Genomic DNA, 6,856 nt, shown 5'->3' on the forward strand with positions numbered 1-6,856 from the left:
AAATCCTCCTGGGCCCTCCACCAAGCCCCCACGGCAGCCTTGCAGAGCCCCATGCCCTAAGAAGCTGCTTATCACTTGAACTTTCAGCCTGCTAATTCCAACCAAGGTACATATCACTCAGCTTCAAGCAATAAAAAGGGGGGAAAATGTGTGTTTATCTGCTGGAGCCAAATCCCATCTCCTACATGACTCCTCTGTGGTGCTATTTCCTTGTTCCCCGTGTTTCAGTTTCTAGTCAAGGCCAGCCAAAGAGCACAGCTCGCCCAAGTGGCCTCAGAACTTGGCCTCATGGCCCAGACCAGCCAGAAGGCCCTGAACCTAGTACCCTACAGGCTCAATTCAAGGTCACGGTCAAAACTGGGAGCAGATCTGGGCAAAACCATTGACCCCCAGACCATCTGTTTCGTAAATAATGGGTTGCTGTTTAACTGGGATTCAAAGACTTCTAAATAAATACCTGGAGCCCAAATTGAACCTCTGAGGGGCCCAGGAAAACCCAGTGCCCAAAGAACCCACCATCTTTCTCCAGTGGCATCTGCAGCTCCAAAGACGGGGCTGGACCCGGTCCAAGCTAGGCCCCAGGTAAGGCCAGAGACACAGCAACTCCCATCCTACCCCCCCCTTCTCCCTGCCTGCCCTTCAGCCATGTGTCCGGTGTCCAGCACTATCAGCGGACACTTCTTCCAGTGGCCCTGGAGAGAAGGGAGCAGAGGAAGGATAAGCTGGCTTTGGACAAACGTGTGGACTCAACATTTGCAAGCTCTGCACCTGACCAGAAGTCAGGACTGGGAGACAGACAGCTCTCCCTGGCTAAGGCTGGGATCAGCAGCTGGGGTAGGAACGGTGGGTGGTGATGGAGATCCTTTGTGAGTATTCCCTTAACAAGGAAGCCCCAGAGATGAGTCTCAGAGAGCAGAAGTTCAGTGGATTCACTGTCCCAGTGCCCAGACCTCTGCTCAGCCCCAGCACCAGCACTCGCCCTGGGTCAGAGGCACAAAAGACTCTGCTGGTGTGTGTTTGAGGGAAACAAGTAAGTAAGACTGGGCCACTCAGACACAGCCCTCCATCCTGGGGTGTTCCCCTTCCATGGGGTACCACTGTGGCTGCCTTTTAAGAATATGTTTGCATTTCAGCCCCTTGAATTGAATTGTCATCTGCCAGTTTTATTTTCCTCAGAAGCAACATTATTGAACTACAGGTGAGATTGTCTCAGCAGAAAAGGAGGCCCCACGGAGGCGTCAAGAAAATTGTTGCCTTCAAGAGCCCCAGAAAAGGCGGCCTTCAGACACCCAGGGCTCCCCTTAAGAAAGCCAGGGATTGGAATGGGAAGTGGACAGGGGGCGCCCTTGGGCCGCCTGTACCTGCTCCTAGGCACCAGGCAATCCTTCCACACACACTGGAGTCATGGCAGAAGGAAAGGAGGTAAGGGCCTGCATGGATTTTTGTGAACAAGTGGTGAATCTTCTTGTCTCCTTACCAACAGCAGCAACATCCCTTCAAGAGGCTGATCCCGCCGGGATATTAATGGCGCTGTAAAATAATAAGTCTGGAGACTGCTCACAGAGCGCAAGCACTTGATAAAAGAGAGATTTACAGCCATGCCCATCAACTTAATTATCTTTTACTAGGGTTTAAACTTAGGAGTAATACTAATCTCCATTTAGTACGGTTTACAAGATCTATGGACACTTTACAATCTTCCTCTACTCTCAAGTGTCAAATTATGGCAATATTGATAAAACAGTGGAGTGAATGGGAGGCAAGACAACCCCAGGACCAGCTAATATGCTTTTTACTGCACTGTAAAAGCCTATTACACTGATTTAGAATGAAAATTTGTGGCCAATAATCTGAGCTGATAATGTTTCGGAAACAATTTCATGGACAATAAAAGTGGCGTTCTTCAACACCCCCTCCCAGTCCCAAGCCCAAGCCCAGCCTCCATGGCCTGGACCACAAGAAGCTGGTGCGTGAGCACTGACCAGCAGTTGCTCTGCCTACCAGCAGCCACCACTCCCCTCCTGAGGGCCTGCTTCCCTGGGGCTGGGGAACATTTGATGGACTATGTATCTATAAGAAAGGGAACCCAGCTGCCCATACCCTATGCTACCCAACTTACCAGCTTCCTACTATCCAGGTGAGCCACATACCAAGGTCCTTGAAAGAAACTCTGGTGCTTCAGAAGAGTGGGCAGAAGCTGAGGGACCATTTACTCCTAGAAACTGTCTCCTGTCTCCAGCCAGCTGTGTGGCCACATGGAAGAGATCTCAAGGCTTGTGGGTTTCTGAGCTCAATATTCCCGAAAGAAACTAGTGCCCTCATATTTGGAGCTCTATTCATTTCAAATCCACCAACCTTTTGCTGTCAAGCCTAGCAATTTTCCCCAATGCCCTTGGAGTGGTGATCACTATGCATTTTTCTCTATCTGAGAACACACAATCAAAATCTTTAATGCTTCCTGACTTAAAGTGGTTAGAGCTGAGGCCATGGTGCAAAGATGGTGGTGTTTTCAGAGGGTCCCTATGGACCGAGGGTCTCTCATTAGAGAACACTGCTGACTCCAAAGTACCTGAGCCACCCTCTCAGACCCCAGGACCTCCTCAGGGCACTTGGCATCACTTGTAGGCTCCTAGGAAATAGCTGAGCCTTCAGGGGCCCAGTACTCCAGGCTGGGCTGCCTCAAGCCTATACCTTGGATTTGTTGTTCTGGAAACAGGCTTCCCTTTCTGGAGATGGATGGAGCTCTGTGACCCTGCCTGCCTGGGCTGGAGCTCAGTCCCCATGTACCATCCCCTGAAGACCACATCCATGCATCCCTAAGGCTGGGAACATCCATGCTTTTCAGAGACGCTGGGCTTTCCAGTGCAGGGAGGCTGCTTTAGTGTTTATGCTCCTAATCCCCACTCCAGGACTGCTCCTCAGCTCAACTTCTCATTTGCCAGCACCATAATCCCAAGAGGGGACAGTGGCCTGGGCTACGGAGCCATTGATGGGGAACATGGAGATGTCCCCTTGTGCCACCCCACAGCACACACAGCAGTCCCACTGTGTACAGATGTGGCACTGGGGTACCTGGGATGATGACAGCTCCCAATACTGCTGTGGGACAAAACACCTTTATGGCCATGAACCCAAATCTTTCAAAACAGGAGACTACCAACCACAAAGAAAATATGACCTTTGTGAATTAGAGACAACCCTGGTCTTGGAGTTCAAAGCATTTAAGAAATTAGCACTGTGACCCTCAACAATTTCTGAGTGACAACTTTTTTATTTGTACAACAGAATTACTTGCCCCCTCCTTCCTCTAAAAGTCTTAGTGAAAAATCACAGGAACAGGTAGTATTTACGGAAGCTTTTTATAAACTGCAATGTGCTATGATAGTGGCAACAATAACAACTAACCCTAACAATTATTCACTATGTACCAGGTACACAGTTAAGCATTTTATATATATTAACTCCTTCAAATATTGCCCCTCAAATTCTACAAGGGAGTATTATTATTATTACTCCCATATTAAGTTACAGAAACTGAGGCTGGAAGAGGCCAGGAGACTCACTCAAGGTCACATAGCTAGTAAATGACAAAGGCACTCAACCCTAATGCCCATGACCTCAACAACCACATGATGTTGCTTGTGAGGAGGAGGGTTGTATGGCATGGAAAAAAGAAATACGGTCAGTGTAGCCAGTTGGCTTTGTGGGTTGTTGTAGGAATCCAAGTTCAGACTGGCATGTGGTACCACCAGGGAAAGCTTGAGCCATTCTCTTGCCAACCTGAAATACAATCCCTTCTCAGGGAGGTGGTGTGCCCCAACTCTGAACTGAGCAAAACAACCAGATACCAACCCAGATGGCCTGTATTTCGAAACCAATGTTGGGGTTGGAGGGACGGGGCTGTGCCTTGAAGATTCTATAATTCATTAAGGTGAGGTGACGTGTCCAAGGTCATGTTGCAGATTACAAGCAGACAGGAGACTAGACAGTGGCTCTCCTACCTCCCTACTCGGGTTGTTCATTCCACCAGGTCAGCAATTCCAAGATGCAAGTCCATGTCCTGTGTTGGAACTATGCAGTGGCGGGGCTGCATCCAAATGAAGATTCCTAGGCCACTGTCATTTGCTATGGGCCTAGGATCTGCCTTTTAAACAAATATGTACGGTCTTCACATGCCTTGCCTATGTTGGCAAGGAGATGAGGTATGCACAAAGCTATCTTGGCTTCCTTTGGCTATATGAACTGGGGCAGAGGAGTTGGAATCCAGGGAAAATATTTGGGGGTTAATTATAAATGAGGGACTTGGGAGGAGGCCTTCCCACGGTTATGAATGTAATCTACCACCCAAGCACACATCACTGCCCATGAGTCTTTAAAAAACCCTTTTCCATTTTTTTCCCAAATGCTTTTTCAGGTGCCATTTCCTCTGTAAAGCTCTCTAAGCCTGATCACATCCAGAGCTGGTCCTTCTGCCCTCGGACAATAACATGCCAGCCCTGGGAAGGGTTTTCAGAACAAAGGCATGCTGTTGTCTTCCAAATGTGTGTTAGAAGATGGAGCCCCGGCCTTCCTCTGACACCTAGAGTGGGGAAGAGTCACGTCTTTAAACACAGTGTCACTACTTGTGCATCTGTGCCTGGACCCAGGTGCCAGAATGTGAAGCCTAAGAGGTGGCTAGGAAGACAAGCACATTTCATATAGGAGTCCTGAGTCATGCTCAGGGGGGGGAACACGTGGCATAAACCGCAACCAGAGTCTGAAATGCCACCATTGCCACTCCATTCTCTGCAAAATTGTAACTCTGAGGGAAGAAGAAGGGCATAATAAATTAGAGTGATGCCTGGTATTCTCACCTTCACAGGAACTATTTCATCAACAGACTTTCCAAGAGGCCTCAAGACGCACAGCAGGTGCATCTTAAAGGAAGATAAATGAAGACAGAGGGAGCCTGCCTTGCCACAAGGGTGGGGGACATGAGAGAGCCCCTCAGCAGAGAAAACTTAGTGAGCTCAGAGATAGGAGGGCCCTCTGGATGGGACGAAGGGAGCTTTGAGTGTCAGAAACATATAGCCAAGGTCAGCAGAGTTGGCCTCACTTTCCTCAGCGCCTGCTGTATAATCTTTCTGAGACAATGTGGATCGAAAAGTAACCCCTTAAAATATTGCTGAAAGCAGGCTCTAGAGGCAATCGTAAGTTACCTGGATCCCTGCATTGCCATTGTCAGACATGCTTGCTCTTTTCAAAGTTAATGCCAAAATAGGAGATGCCTCTGGGTCCACCCGTGTGGTACAATACAGGCAGAAGCACAGAGAACACAAGCCAGTGAGTACATAGAGTGTCGGCAAAGTGAGGCATTTCTGGAAAGCCAGAGAAATTTATCTTAACTCAGGAGAGAATCTTTCCCTTTGCCTCTTAACTAAAGAGCTTTCTAGTGATAAAAGAAAGTTTCCTATGTTCAATAATAATGTGACAAATTAAAAGGACATTGTCAACGATTGTTAAGGTAATTGTAGTAAAAGTCAACAAAGGATGGAAATAAAGTCAATATAATTCTCTGCCTGAAAATATAAATGTTCTTGAGATGATTTATTTGCCCATATATTACTTTCATGCACTCATTTTTCCTTTTTTCATTGCACAGACTTTAAAATTAGGGTCATTTGTCTAAACAGAATAAGAATTGAAGTGCTCAGGTGTTTTTAGATATTAAAATCTTTATATCTTTGAAATCATTAAAGATATGGAATTTTTATATATTGAAAATATGCATTTAAAACATCTAAGGCTGTTGACATGAAGGAGAATTGGCTTTTGGCTTAGGGGGCCACAATTTGCTAGGCAGTTCCAGTTGGTCCTGTAAATGATGCAAGAAACAAAGGCCTTCCACCAAGGAAGGAAAAGGCACCAGAGGAGCCAATTTTGTTTGCCTCTGTGCATGGAGGCAAGAAGTCAGTTCAGGATCTGCCCTATCTTATCCGCCCCATCTTATCAGGTGGTAAATCTGTCCTTTGATCTTGTCAACAATGTGGAAAGTGGAGGCAGCTGCCACCACCCCAGTCAGCAGTGCCTCACCAGGCCCTCATAAAACATCTATGAGACCTGTAATAAATGGGCCTGATAAGGAAGAGGGCTCAAGATTGCAGAAGTCAGCAGCTCCACAGAAAATGCTCTTTTCTACCTCCAAGGTTCCTTTATTTGAAGAGCAAACACAAACCATCAATTCCCACTGACCATAAAGTTTCTGAGCAAAGAGTTTCACCAAGCCCTGAGATTAGCAGAATGTGTTTGGATTCTTACCCATATTCGCAAGGCACCTCCCCACCCCCTGCCCGAAATTCTCAGCGTTGATATGGGCACAGAGGGCCTAGGGCAAGACAAAGAGCTAGGGCAAGTGTGACAATAAAAATTCAGTTGGGCAGAAATAGTCATTTGATGCCCCAAAGTAAACTAATATCCTATATTTAAGTTCAGAGAAGAGAAGTAGGAGTAAAATTTTAATAGTACTTCATAATATACTATTACTGTATAATATAGTACAGTATATTTTCCAAATATAACTTTGGAAATATTTATTTTAACTTCTGCTGTATTTTCTGGGGAATTAATGAATTCCTAACTATACTTCCACTGTCTGGGAATCTCCTTAGTTGACTTTCCTGAATAGATGTCAGAGGAGTTAAGTTCATCAACCCAGAGGTCTTAGAAGAAAAGGAAGGAAGGAAGGAAGGAAGGAGAGAGAGAGAGAGAAAAAGGAAGGAAGGAAGGAAGAAAGAAGGAAGGAAAGAAAAGGTATTTGTTGAATGACTGCTGATGAAAGCAAGAATGAAGGATGCCACAGGCACACATGCAAAGATAA

General features: G+C 46.5%; 1 long non-coding RNA gene across 6 annotated transcripts; it reads left to right on the top strand.

The window, feature by feature from the left end:
• Positions 1 to 429: 429 nt before the first annotated feature.
• On the top strand, positions 430 to 5,572 carry LOC110343907 (uncharacterized). 6 transcript variants are annotated; one of them, XR_015446619.1, is made up of 4 exons: positions 430 to 582; positions 663 to 1,422; positions 3,803 to 4,202; positions 4,415 to 5,572. It is a non-coding gene; the product is annotated as an uncharacterized LOC110343907 (long non-coding RNA). The 6 variants fall into 6 exon arrangements; XR_002386164.2 differs by having other exon boundaries at positions 4,031 to 4,202; positions 4,415 to 5,569; XR_015446618.1 differs by having other exon boundaries at positions 663 to 3,931; positions 4,031 to 4,202; positions 4,415 to 4,600.
• The last annotated feature ends 1,284 nt before the right edge of the window (positions 5,573 to 6,856 follow it).

Source organism: Heterocephalus glaber, unplaced genomic scaffold (assembly GCF_053883595.1).
Source record: "Heterocephalus glaber isolate CG9 unplaced genomic scaffold, H.glaber_assembly_v1.0 deba00001719, whole genome shotgun sequence".
Classification (NCBI taxonomy): Eukaryota; Metazoa; Chordata; class Mammalia; order Rodentia; family Bathyergidae; genus Heterocephalus; species Heterocephalus glaber.